Below are 12831 nucleotides of genomic sequence, written 5' to 3' on the forward strand. Positions count from 1 at the left end.
CCGGGAGACGCCTGGCCGCGGATGTTGCCCTTCTGTGCAGTCGGGCCGTTTAGTACCCGTTTCTTTGTGTCGTTTTCTAACTAAATAAAGTTCGAAGAGTTTTGCTTCAGGCCCTCGTCCGAGCTCTCTCTCAGAAAGCCCCCGTCGGTCTTCCTTGTCTTCTCCTGCTCTGGCCCGGAAGTGTCCCGGCTACGCCAGCTGCTCCGGTCACCGGTGAAGGCCGTGGCGTCCGAGCTAGCGACGACGGGAAGCCCGAGGGTGACCTGTCGGGCCTCCTGCTAGGACTCCTGGGAAGGATCAGGACTGGGCAGAGAACGTGTCCCAGGAAGAGAGGGAAGCAGCAGGCGTTCCTCCCTCCCACGGCACCAGCCAGACACCCCAACAACCCAGTAAATACCCAACTGAAATCCCAGGCACGGTTTACGGGACTTCGGCCCTAACATCCCCAGCACTCCCATTCACGTTAGCTCACGCCACGTGTCCCGCGCGCCATAGGCACACGTCCGTGTAGGATGTCGGTAAACTGTGCCATGGACTTTGCACACCCCCTTCTGTGACTGGTGTTGGAAAGCATCAGTCACTAAGCATGTATTGAGCACCTACTGTGTACCATGCCATGTTCCAGGCATCAGGATATGTCATTCAAAACAGATGGGGAGCTTCCGGGGGTGCAGCTTCTCTCCAGGGAGGGCGACAGACGAACAAACGGCGGCTGCGGGTGGAGAAGGCAGTGGTGGAGGAGAGTCGGGTGCCGAAGGAGGTGGGGCCTCTTGGAAACCGCGTCCAGGAGAGCGGAGGCAACTTCCCCTCACGTCCAGCCCACTTTCCTTGTCTTACACGCTTTGCCCACGTACTGAGCCCCGCGACCTGTTGGTGGCCCCTGTCCTTCAGAGGGCCAGGACGCTGGATTGTGGAAGTGTCCCGCTGGGTGTCTGGGACGAAAGCCCCCGGACGCTGTTCTCAGCACCGGGTCCTAACACACTTACAGGCCGCCCTTCTAGAAGCGGCTTCCGAGAGTGTTTATTTCTAAAGAACGCATATTCGTTGCTCACGATTCAGAAAACAGATATGCAGATTAGAGGGAAATTAACATCAGTAACCGAACTCTCAGAAAATGCTGTCACTGTTTGGCTCGTATTGTTAATAGCCTTTTTTCCGTGGGTAGTTAGAAATTTTGTTAAAAGCTTTCTTTCACAGTGTAGTGTCTGTGTCAGGGTTGAGCGGGAGGAGCAGCTGCAGGTCAGGCAGGAAGGGGACAGCCAAGGCACTGACATCCCGTGTGGCCAGCACTGTCCCTAGCCCTTCCGGGGTGGGGTGTAGGTGAGGTGGGCCCTACCGTCTCCCCTGGGCAGCCCCAGAGCCTGGCGGAGGCCCAGCGTCCCCTCTTTTCCCTCATGGCCGGGTCGTGCCCCTGAATCCAGAGTCCATGACTTTCCCAGCAGCCTCAGGAGTGTGTGTGCCAGAGAGGGTCCCTGAGCAGGAAAGGGGCGTCCTAAGGCCCAAAATCCTTCCCCTGAAAGGGCCAGGGGGTCTGGATGGCACGTGCATGCCGTCGCTTTGTAGCAGACAACCTGACACCGTGGAAAGAGGGGTTTCCAGGCCGCTGGCGGCCACGGTGAGGACACAGCTGCGCCGTGGAGGCAGCAAAAACCCCTCCTCGGGGAAGGGTCTTGACACAGCTGTGCGCAGCCGTGGCGGGGGCGGCTGGGGTGGTGTCTGCTGGGGAGGGGCCGGAGCCGGGAGGTCCCACCTTGGGAACCGCTGCTCCCCACTCAGGGACCAGGGCAGGGTCTGCGGGCAGCAGGGCGACCCTCACGCATGTCAGCCCCGGGGAGATCACTTCTGGCCCCACAGCCACACGGCCCACCTGGGCTCGCAATCGTGTTTTCTGGAGTCCTCTGTGCCGCAGACTGGGCCTGTTTCCCTCAAGTGCTGCCACACCGGGGGTAAGTGACCGGGGCCGCGGGGCTGAAAATGTCCGTTCTGGGCTCCTGCCTGCCCGGGTGCTGGTTTCAAAGCGCCTTCCTCCCGTGTTCTTGCTGGGTCCTGCCTGTCTTGGCGTGTGGGGTAGGGACGGCTGGGGGTGCACCCCCTTTCTCGGGGGTGCCTGGGGTACGCCATGCGGTGGAGGCGGGCAGGGGATGGAGGGCCCGAGCAGGTTTGGGAGAGGAGGAGGAAGACTGGTGCGTGGGGCAGGTGTGGGCACAGAAGGGGCTGGGCTCCCGTCTCCACTGTCCTGGACATGGCTCTCCAGCCTCGGCTTCCCGCTCCTGCTGGGGACAGAAGTCTGGGTGCCTTTGGCGTTGGGGCTGTAGGCTCCCGCACCAGAAGGTTCCGCAGGATGGGGCAACACCACTCAGCCGGCTCACATTCCCTCTGCTCTCACCTCTGGGGTAGGTTCTTTGGGTAGATTCGCACCTCTGGGCCTCTGTGTCCCCCACCACAGCCTGCAGAAGCCGTGACTCACGGTGGGGTGCCCCTGGGCCCCCTGAGGTCACAGACCTCCTGGCCCTCCCCATCCAGCCACCACTGCTGGAGACTCAGGGCTCATGCTTCCAGGCTGCATGGGCTCAGGGAAGGGTCCCCCTTCTAAAGTTCCGAGCAGTGCTGATCTGGACAAGCCTCCTCCTCGGCCGCCTACCCACCCGTGGGTGTGGGGACGTTAGCCACGGACCCCTTTGCTTCAATGCACCCGACGTAAAAGACCCCTCGGTCCGTCGTCTTCTCTCCCATCGCTCGGTGAAAGCGGCATCTCCTTAAAAACATGTGTTGGGCGAAGCTAAGGCAAGGAAGTAGCGAGGACGATGATTCTGGGTGAATCGGGGCGCCCACCCAGCTGGCTCAGTCGGAGCACGTGACTCTTGATCTCGGGGTTCAACCCCCATGTGGGGTGTAGGGGTTACTTAAATAAATGAATAAATAAAAACTTAAAAAAATCTGGAGCGGCGTTAGACTGGCCTCCGCCAGGGACTGGCCAGTGGGCCCCCAGGACACTGGCTCGTCATCTTGTCTCCTGTGCTCAGCAAATCACATTCTTTTTGGTTAAGACAGCCTGACTTCAGTTTACCTGCTTATGCTGAAGGAAGAGCAAGATCGGACGGCAGAGAGCACCGCTGGGAGGCTCCGGCCAGGGCTACACCCACCTGTCTCCCCTCCGGGGGGACCCCAGGAGCAAGCCCTGCCTCCCTGCCATGGAGAGAAGGCCACCAAACCCATGTGGTGACCCTCAGGTCGATCCCACCGCCCTCACAGCCGTCATGGACCCTGTGGCTGGACCTCCCGGGGGCACTGTCGGGGACACTGCTGGGCACACAGAGGCAGCACAGCCTCCCCTTCTTCTTTGCCGCCCTGGTCAGAACCCAGCTCCTGGGTGGGCTCCTGGGGTCATGTCGCAGGCTGGGCTCTGCTCGGCCAGCGGCGGAGGCGCACAGCGATGTGCCCTGCGGAGGAGGCAGGGCGGAGGGTGTGATAGCCCCTGGGCGCTGGGCTCTTTCTCCCTTGACCCTGACCCTGCTGGGCTCGGCGCACTCGGTTTAAAGATCTGCCACTGGAGAAAACTAGGCACATAAGCACAGGGTTGAGTCAAACCCATAAATGTCTCGGTTGTAAAATGAGGCCGTGGCAACTTGCACCTGAACCGCCCCCATGTGGCCTGGGGGGTCCCAGACCCCACACAGGTCCAGGCCCAGGCTGGCCTGATGGACCGTGTGCCAATGTCGCCTCCTGGTGGTCATTTCGGGCAGGGTGGACTCCGCACACCGTGCGCCGTGGGCAAAGGAGCCCCAGCCACGCGCTCAGTCCCCATCTCCCACCAGTGCCTGGAAGAACCAGCGCCAGCGCCTGTCGTCCGAAACTCCCCGGGAGCGCCCAGCTCTGCAATCTGCTCTGGAGCTGTTTTCTGACCTGGGAGGTCAGGACAATTTACGGGGGTCCTGACGGCTCCCAGGGCCCAGGGTCCTCTCTAGCAGAGACCCTGGGTGCTGGGCTGTGGCGGGACAGGAAACATGTCCCACCAAACCAGCTCTGCTTCCCGCTCCCGCCACGGAGACCCGCTGGCTGCGCACACTTGTGAGCTCACGAGCTCCCGCGAGTGTGGGCCAGCACGTGGTCTGGGTGTGACGGCGCACGTTGGCGGGTGTGAGCGTGGGTGTGCAGTGTGAGTGTGTGCACGCCCTCCGGCCCCTCAGAGCAGGTGCCTCGGTTTCTGGGTCCCACCCCTGCCAGGCCTGTCTGGAGAGCCGAAGTAAACAGGAGTTGCCAGCCTCTAACCCCAGTATTTGGGCTGATGCTGGGACTTTTCCAGAATAAAAGCTGTTTTGGACATCAGCCTCTCTGAGACCTCTGCCTCAGCGGCCCCAGGGCGAGGATGGTCCGTCTTGTCTCCACTGGGACACTGGAGAACCACTTGGTGTCACCTGTCACGCCCCCAGTGGGCCTGGAGGACCTAGGACGGGGTCCCACGGACACTGGAGGGCACGTGGCTGCCCCAGCCAGAGAGGGACACGAGGGCACAGCGGTCACCCTTAGTACCTCTCGGAGCTGGCACAGAGGATGGGAGAGTGGACCGTGCTGAGGGTCAAGGTCAAGGTGCACACTCAGCCCCACGGGCTTCGCTCACATGCACAGTCCCGTGGCAGTTCACGTGTCCGCAGCCCTGTGCCAGCGTCGCGTCTGTCCTCGTGGGGCCTTTCTTCCCCCAAAGGAAAGCCTGGGGCACCGCGTCACTCCCTTCCCTGCCCCCACCCCCTCAAACACGGTCTCCTTTCTTCCTCAGTGGATCTGCCTGTGCCGGGCCCTCCGTGTAGACGGAGCCCATGGAGGGGCCTTCGTGGCCTTTGGTCCCTCAGCACGAGGTCCCGCGTCTCCTCCTGGTGTTGGCGCGTCACCGCGTCCGCGTCCGGCCCACCACGGCGTTTGCCCACTGGGTGGCGGGCAGCCGGTGCAGGCCTGCGGGAGTGACCAACGGGGACGCGTTTCCGTCGGGGCGAATGCGTGGAGCGGCCGGCCCCGCGCGGCGCTGAGTGTGCGGCCTCTGCAGGACCCGCCGCCCTGCTGCCGTGCGGCCTCGCGGCTCTCGGGCCTTCCGTCCCTGGCCCCCGGGGTCCATCGGAAACCGGACGCCACTTCCCACAGCGGGGACAGGGCCGGGTGAGGACACGCGGGACCGGGAAGTCGGCTCTAACGACAGAGAACGACGGGACATCCTTCGGGAGCCACACGCCTCTGCTGGGACGTGTCTGGTGGGTGACCCGGAGCTCTGGGGCCCCGACGCCCGCTCGGGCTCCGGGTGGCTGCGGCTGCCCCCGGAGCTGGTCGGGTCGGCCTGACGCGGAGCCCCCGGTTTCCGTGCGGCGCGGGCGGCCGCGGGTGGGGCTGCTGGCACCGGGCTGGCTCGCTCCCGCCTCTCCCTGCTGCGCACGCAGGCCCCTCCGGTCCCCTCAGCCGCAGGCGGCTTTAAAGGGAAAAGCTAATCTGGCAGTTCGTGAACCGAACCTGTCCCAGAGCCGATTCTAGTTTGGCTCCAGGAAAGTAGTGATGGCCCGTGACGCCTACGTGTGAGTGTGTGTGTGTCACGCTTGCGAACGTACACACGCGTGTACACACGTGCGGCCTGCGTACGTGGAGCGCACGGCGGCGGGGCGGGCAGAGCGTGTGGCGCTGGGGGGCCTCCGTGGCATCCAGGGTGTGCGAGCTCCTGCCTCCTGGGGCCCTGCCGGCCCTGCCCCCCGGGCATCAGCTCCGGACGGGGGTCTGCTCCCCGCCCACCCCAAGGGGTCTGTGCACGCCCCCCCCGCCCCCCCTTCCCAGCGTCTTCTGAGGGTCGGAGCTGTCCTCGGTCAGCAGGCCTGTGCCTTTGTCACAGCCACATCCCATTCAGAGCACTGGTGGACCTGCGTCCACCCCAGAGCACGCCTCCCCACACTCCCAGGTGCACACCTTTGCACACCCACACAACCGAGGCGCGTGAAGGTCAGAGCGCCTCACCCAGCAGAAGATGCCCCTCTGGTCTGAGGGCCCCTCTCTCCCGACCAGCTCTGCCCGGGGAACCGGCCCCACCTATTCAGTCTGCCTGGGGACGGGGCAGCAGGAAGCTCCGCGGCCGCAAAGCTCCGCGGCCGCAGAGGATCAAGCCCCCCGTTCCGTCCTTCAAACATCGTGGCTGCTCCAGACCTTTGCTCTTTCATGTGAATTTTAGAACCAATTTTTCTAATCTCATAACAAGCTCTCTTAGGAATGACCGCGAATTTTTTTTTTTTTAAGATTTTATTTATTTATTTGACAGAGAGAAATCACAAGTAGATGGAGAGGCAGGCAGAGAGAGAGAGACAGAGAGGGAAGCAAGCTCCCTGCCGAGCAGAGAGCCCGATGCGGGACTCGATCCCAGGACCCTGAGATCATGACCTGAGCCGAAGGCAGCGGCTTAACCCACTGAGCCACCCAGGCGCCCCGACCGCGAATTTTTTTTAAGATTTTATTTATTTATTTGACAGAGAGAGATCACAAGTAGGCAGAGAGGCAGGCAGAGAGAGAGGAGGAAGCAGGCTCCCCACGGAGCAGAGAGCCCGATGCGGGGCTCGATCCCAGGACCCTGAGATCATGACCTGAGCCGAAGGCAGAGGCTTAACCCACTGAGCCACCCAGGCACCCATGACCTCAAATTTTATTAATTTCAGGTCAATGGGTATCTTTGGGTCCCCCCTTCATGCAGGGGTCTGGGAAGCGCAGTTGCCCAGTCATGTCCACAGACGCTGGGGCCCAGCTGGAGAGCTCTGCCAAGAAAAGCTGCGTCCAGAGACCGATGGACACGGCCGTGGCTCCGAGCAGTGGCCCCCGTGGCTGTGTGACTTCGTGCCAGTGAGTCCTCGTGGGGACAAACAGCTGCAGGCCAAGGCCAACCACTGCTCAGAATTTTGCCTCTGACTTGTACACACGACCCTGCATGGTGCCAGAGCCCACGACAGAGCCGGGCGGGGGGAGTTCACGGGAACGAGGCAGCTGAGGAACAGAACCAGAGCCGAGAGGGGGAGGCCGGCAGCACGTGCTCGGGGCATGGAGGGCGCTCCCCAGCCACCAGGAGTCGTGTCAGGAGCGAGGCCAAGCTCGTCACCACCACAGTCCCCGGGAGGAGGCGATCGGCTGCTCCTGTCGGGCTTCTGTCCCGAAGCCACACTCAGGACCTGGGAAATGAGAACGAGGCTGTCTGTCGCGGCTCATTTGACAAAGGCGGGAAACAGGCCCAAGGCCCCTCACAGCCCAGCGGCCCTCGGCCCCACCTTTGCCGGGCCTCTCCAGAGAGCCGGCCGTAGAAGCTGGGTTCCCCATGCGGGATTCACCGGCTGCCTTTGTCAACAGTGCGGTGGGAGTGGATAAGAGCATATTTTCTTTGATTTTCTTTGCATAAAGAAGTTCTGGAAGGTTCCGGAAGGACACTACAGAACATGACTGCATTCCTTGTCACTCCCCGCCTGTGCGGACGACTTAATTGCTGGTCCAAACCCCATTCCAAGAAGAATAAAACTCTCCCCTATGGTCCCTAAAGTAACCTAAGAAGGGCCCCTCAGGCCCCTAGAGTCCCTGTAAGGTGGGCTGTGTCCCCCGTCCTGGGGGACAGTCTGGAGGGACCAGCGAGACTGGCCTTGTGCATAGCGGGTGGTTGGGAGAAGTCGGGGGTCCTGGGGAAGGCAAAGAGGTCCTTTCCTGAGGGGGTTTTGTTAACCTTAAAAATAAAGTAGCCAGTTATTTACCAGCAAAACGAGTCTATTTGGAAGCACTAGAGGAAGTACGGTTCAGGACGTGCACACGACGGGGAACCACAGGCAAGTCTGGAGAGAAAGGGAAGGTCCGCTGGATTAGGGTTTAGGAGGAAACTGGGAAGGGTCGGAGAGGGGCTGGCTGCAGGCGTGGTCAGCGCGTCGCTGGTCAGCGCGACGCTGCTGGGGCGAGGGATGCTCCTCCTTCCCCTAAGAGTGGGAGAGGAGACTCCTGCGCGAGAATGTCCTCCTTCCTCCTCTGAGCAAGGGTGTTTCCGACGCCTTCTGATTTAAGGACTGAGGGTCCCAGACGTCCTGATGGACAGACAGCCATCCACTGGACCAGCCCTGAGCTCCCAGGAAGCTGGGTGCCATTGGGGGCCCGTGATGGGCTTGCAGGACAGCGGGGACAGCAGGAAGCTGATGGCCAGGCTGACTCTGCCCTCCGGGCGCACCCACGGAGGCTCCACTCCCTTGGAACCTGCGAGGGAAGGCCTGGCCTGGGAGAGGACAGGAGCGCAGGCCTCCCTCCCCCACCGCCCGGTCACCTCCCAGGGTGCGTGGGGCGGGAGGCGGGGCTCCCTGTGGGCGGTGGCTCCGTCCAGGGCCCTCCGCCCCTCACCAGCTCGGGAGGACCGCCCCACCCAGGACCCACGCCCGCTGCCCCCCCACCCGCCCGAGCCAGCTACGAGCCGGCGAGAGTGGAAATTCCCTCACCGACTCCTCGGCCTGGCCAGGCCTCTCTCAGGAGCAAAGGTCCACACCCCCCTCTAGCCTCCGAATCTCATCAGACCGTCCTTAGGTGGGCCGGTGAGCTGTGGCGCCCACACAGCTTGCACGTCGGAGGTGGGGGGGCAGGGTGAGAGCTGAGGGGCAGACCAGCAGCAGGGGGGAGGGGGGAGGGCGACGCGCAGGAAGGTTCTGTCTTGATGTAAGCAGAGACCCAAAGTCTGAGCCCGCCTGCTCGCCACCGGGAAGGCCTGTGTTCTGACACCGGGGTCAGCGTCTCGGGTCGTCTGTGGGCGGGGCCCCTGGTGGCCTCGGAAGGGATGGAGCTGGCAGGCTGAAGCCGATCTCGTGCTGTGATCATTCGAAGGTTTTCTAAATATCACTGGTTGCACTTTGCTAAGAGAGAGTCTGCAGAAGCCTGGAAATAGCACTGTTTGTCCGGGCACCCAAGGAATGAAATGAATTTCCTTGTAATTACACAGAGGATGTCTCTTCTGCTAAGAAAACAACTCACGCAAGTGAAACTCTGCTACACACCGTCCCGGAGAAGCCCATTTAAACGGAGACACGTGGGACTCCTGGCTCGCTCAGTGGGTTGGGCCTCTGCCTTCGGCTCAGGTCATGGTCTCAGGGTCCTGGGATCGAGTCCCGCATCGGGCTCTCTGCTCAGCGGGGAGCCTGCCTCTCCCTCTCTCTCTGCCTGCCTCTCTGCCTGCTTGTGATCTCTGTCAAATAAATAAATAAAATTTTAAAAAAAGAAAAAAAAGAAAGGAAAATGGTGTCTGTGATGTCGAGAAATTTCCTGCGGTCCGTCACCTCCCTTCGCACCAGCCGCTGCCCCTGGAGGGACGAGCGCTGGGGGAGGTTGCCCTGCACAGATGCCTCCCTGCCGTGGGAAAGGGTTTGATCGCCTGTCAGCCACACTCACTGAGCACCTCCTGTGTACAGAGCAGGCGTGTGTCGGTCTGGAAGACCAGGAACGTGGCCAGAGCAGAACACCCGTGGTTGCTGGCCCCTTGCTGAAGGAAGCGTGCAGGCTGGCAGCTAACCCCGCACCCCCCACCCCTGTACAGCCCGGGCCTCTCCACCCTCTGCTCTGTGACCCATCCCCGGTGGAACCAATCCCAGTGCGATGTTCTCCGTCAGGTTTCTCCGAGCAGCAGCCCAGCCGGCGGCTCCCTCAGCTCTGACCCTGGCTACGGGCCTCCCTCCGGCCAGCACATCCAGGCTCAGGCTACAGGACTCAGGGACCACCCAGGGAGGCGGCGATGTCTGAATCTGCCCCGGGGCCAAGGACTGCCTGCACCTTCTCAGAGCCTGGGGCCGTCTGCTCGGAGCCCTCCCCCCAGGGCCCCTTCTGACCATCTGGCCTTGGGGAGCACTCCCTGTTCTGGACAGCCACCCGGTCAGTCTCAAGCTCAATGGCCCCAGGCCCGTTTGGTCCAGCTGTGGCCAGGAGGGGGCGGTCAGAGGTCAAATGCAAAATAAACCATCTGTGGGATGGACAGAAAGAGGAGTCCCTTTGTTCCTAAAATGTCCTGGAGCTGAGGGTTCCTCTGCTCAGCCCCCAGGAGCCAAAGCCCTTCCCCAGTTTGCGCCCCCCACCCCCAGCCACCTCCATGGCATTCGCCTCCGAGAGGCCGTGCTGCAGGCCAGGGCCCCCCGGCCCTCCCCGAGACAGGCTGGAAGTCAGGATGGCCTTCAAGGACCCCGCACGTGCGCGCAGCCCAGGGCCACCCCACGCCGCCCGCTCAGCCTGAGGCTCCCTGCTCACCTTCGCCGTCAGTGCCGCACTCTCTCTGATGCAATAAAAATTGAAGTTTATTCTCAACCAACGTGGTCCTCCCAGATGCCTGAAGTACGTGTCCACGGCAGAAATTCTGGAGGACAAAGAAAAAGTACAAGAAACTGCAAAAACCCACAGTTCCCTGACTCAGAGTTCATTTCTGGTACCATTTCACGCCTATCTAGCTCTTCGGGAAACACACCTTTGAGTGTTTGTTTATTTATCTATTTTTACGTTTCTGTGTTTTCACACTGAAATTGGACCAGGGCACTGGGTGGCGCTGTGTATTGAGTGTCTGACTCTTGATTGAGACTCGGGTCATGATGCCAGGGTCGTGGGATCGAGCCCCGTGATGGGCTCTGCGCTCCGTGCGGCGTCTGCCGGACATTGTCCTGCTCCTCCTCCCTCTGCCTCTGCGCCTCCTTCCACTCACGCGCGCGTGAGCAAGTACACAGACTGAAATGAAATGGGGTCAGGCTGTCTGTCCCGCCGGGTGTCTGTCCCGCCGGCTGTCCATCCCACCTGGGTGTGGCCGCCGGGTGTCTGTCCCGCCGGGTGTGGCCACCGGCAGCTGCCGACCCCAGACGCCAGCGCTGGACACGCCCCTCGGGGGCCACACCAGATAGTCTGTGTGATGTTCTTGCAGCCGCTGTTGGGACCCTAGGGTGGTCCAAGAGGTGCCTCTCTGGGTCATGCCCCGTGGGTCTCTGGAGAAGTCTCTAGCCCCCGACCCACCCCCGAGGCCCCCCTCCAAGCAGCCCCTGGAGAAGGTCTCTCTCCGTGGCCCCCAGCTAAGGCGTTTCCCTTTGTGCGAAAGGCTTATCTGGAGATGCCTCTCGCAATCTCCCTCTTCCCACAGGGCTCATGCAGGGGAGGGGCTCCCAAGAAGGCCTTTGGGTCCAAAGGAGCCGCTGTCCCTCATCCTGGCCCGAGGACCTTGGGGACACTGGCCCTGGCCTGCCCTCTGGTTGGGTTGGGGTTAGAGTCTCCCCAGGGAAGTGTCCTAATTCTGGGGTAATTCTAGGAATCGGAGGCCGGCCGCTGAAGGGAGAGGACAGGGTACAGGTGTGGGGGCCCGTCGTGCCGGTGCCCGGGGGGGTCTGGAGCGCTGGGACAGACTCAGGGGCAGGGCGAGGCGGGCGTCAGAGTGAAAGCTGCCTCTGCTCTGTGTTTGGAAATCCCCGAGCTATCTGATCCTAGATGCTGGTCCCACGGGACTCCCTGGGGGTGGGGTTGGGATTAAGGCAAGTCTCCCTGGGCTGACGCTGTTCGGCCCTCCACAAACGTCCGCAGGTGAGCAGCAGTTCCAACTCTGTTGGAACAGAGCAGTTAAAACACCAACAAACGAGGGGCGCCTGGGGGGCTCCGTCAGTGAAGCGTCTGCCTTCGGCTCAGGTCATGATCCAGGGTCCTGGGATCGAGCCTCGCGCTGGGTCCCCTGCTCAGCAGGGAGCCTGCTTCTCTCTCTCCCTCCGCTGCTTCTCCTGCTTCTGCTCTCTCTCTATCCCTCAGTCAAATGAATAAATAAAATCTTTTTTTTTTAAAATGGTGAGGTAATGTCCACTTACCAGAGATGCACCTAATGCTTGTAGACACACAGCGGCTGAAAGGGAAAATCTGGAAAAGGACCAGGAATATTCTAAGGAAAGGGAGCTGGCGTTGCTGTCCCGACAGCGGACTGAACAGCCGGAAACACGCTGGACAGTCAGGTGCGGAGGGTCACTAACGATAAAGGCTCAACTCAGCAAGAACACACACCAGTTTAGAATCTGCGTCTAATAAAATTGCTTCCAAACGTACCAGTGACGATCACTAGAGCTCCAGGGAAACCAGCAAGCCCCGTCACACTGAGGGAGTCCAGCCCACCCTCCTCGATCACCGACAGTTCAAGCCCGTCAGAATTGGCAAGTACGGAAGCGAGCACACTTCCCCACTGCCCCCTTGGCTTGAGGGGCACGGCCAGGGAACGTGGGAACATCTCAGGACACACGAGGCATTCCCAAGAGTTGCCCGGTTGACCGGTTGAGCCATGCCTGAAACCGCTGTGAGGTTCGGAGAAGGGGAACCAGACGAGGAATGAAGTTAGAATGGAGTCGCCTGCTGGGAACAAAGAGGTGACCAGCAGCTGTGAGGAGTGTGAGAACATGCTGCTGACCAGCATTTTCAGTCTGATAGGAAATCACAACTGAAACTACAAATTCCAGAAACCCAAAGAAAGAAAGTGAAACCCCACACATGTGATGCAGCAGAAGCTGTGATCCAGGGAAGTGCAGGGGGCGGGGCAGCCTACAGAGAGGGAGAAACAGGACAGTTCCAAAGGCCACGTTGGAAGGAGCTGAGCACCTGTCCGCAGTCCAGATCCCAGGACTGTAGGAAAATGGAAAGGGCCCAGAGCACCTGGGGGGCTCAGTCCGTTGGGCGTCGGACTCTTGACCTCAGCTCAGGTCGTGATCTCAGGGTCATGATTCAAGCCCTGTATTGGGCTCCGCGCTGGGCATGGAGGCTGTTTGAAAAAAAAAAGAAATATAAAGATTTTTTTAAAAAGAAAAGAAATGGGAAGGCCAC

Source organism: Mustela nigripes, chromosome 16 (assembly GCF_022355385.1).
Source record: "Mustela nigripes isolate SB6536 chromosome 16, MUSNIG.SB6536, whole genome shotgun sequence".
Lineage (NCBI taxonomy): Eukaryota > Metazoa > Chordata > Mammalia > Carnivora > Mustelidae > Mustela > Mustela nigripes.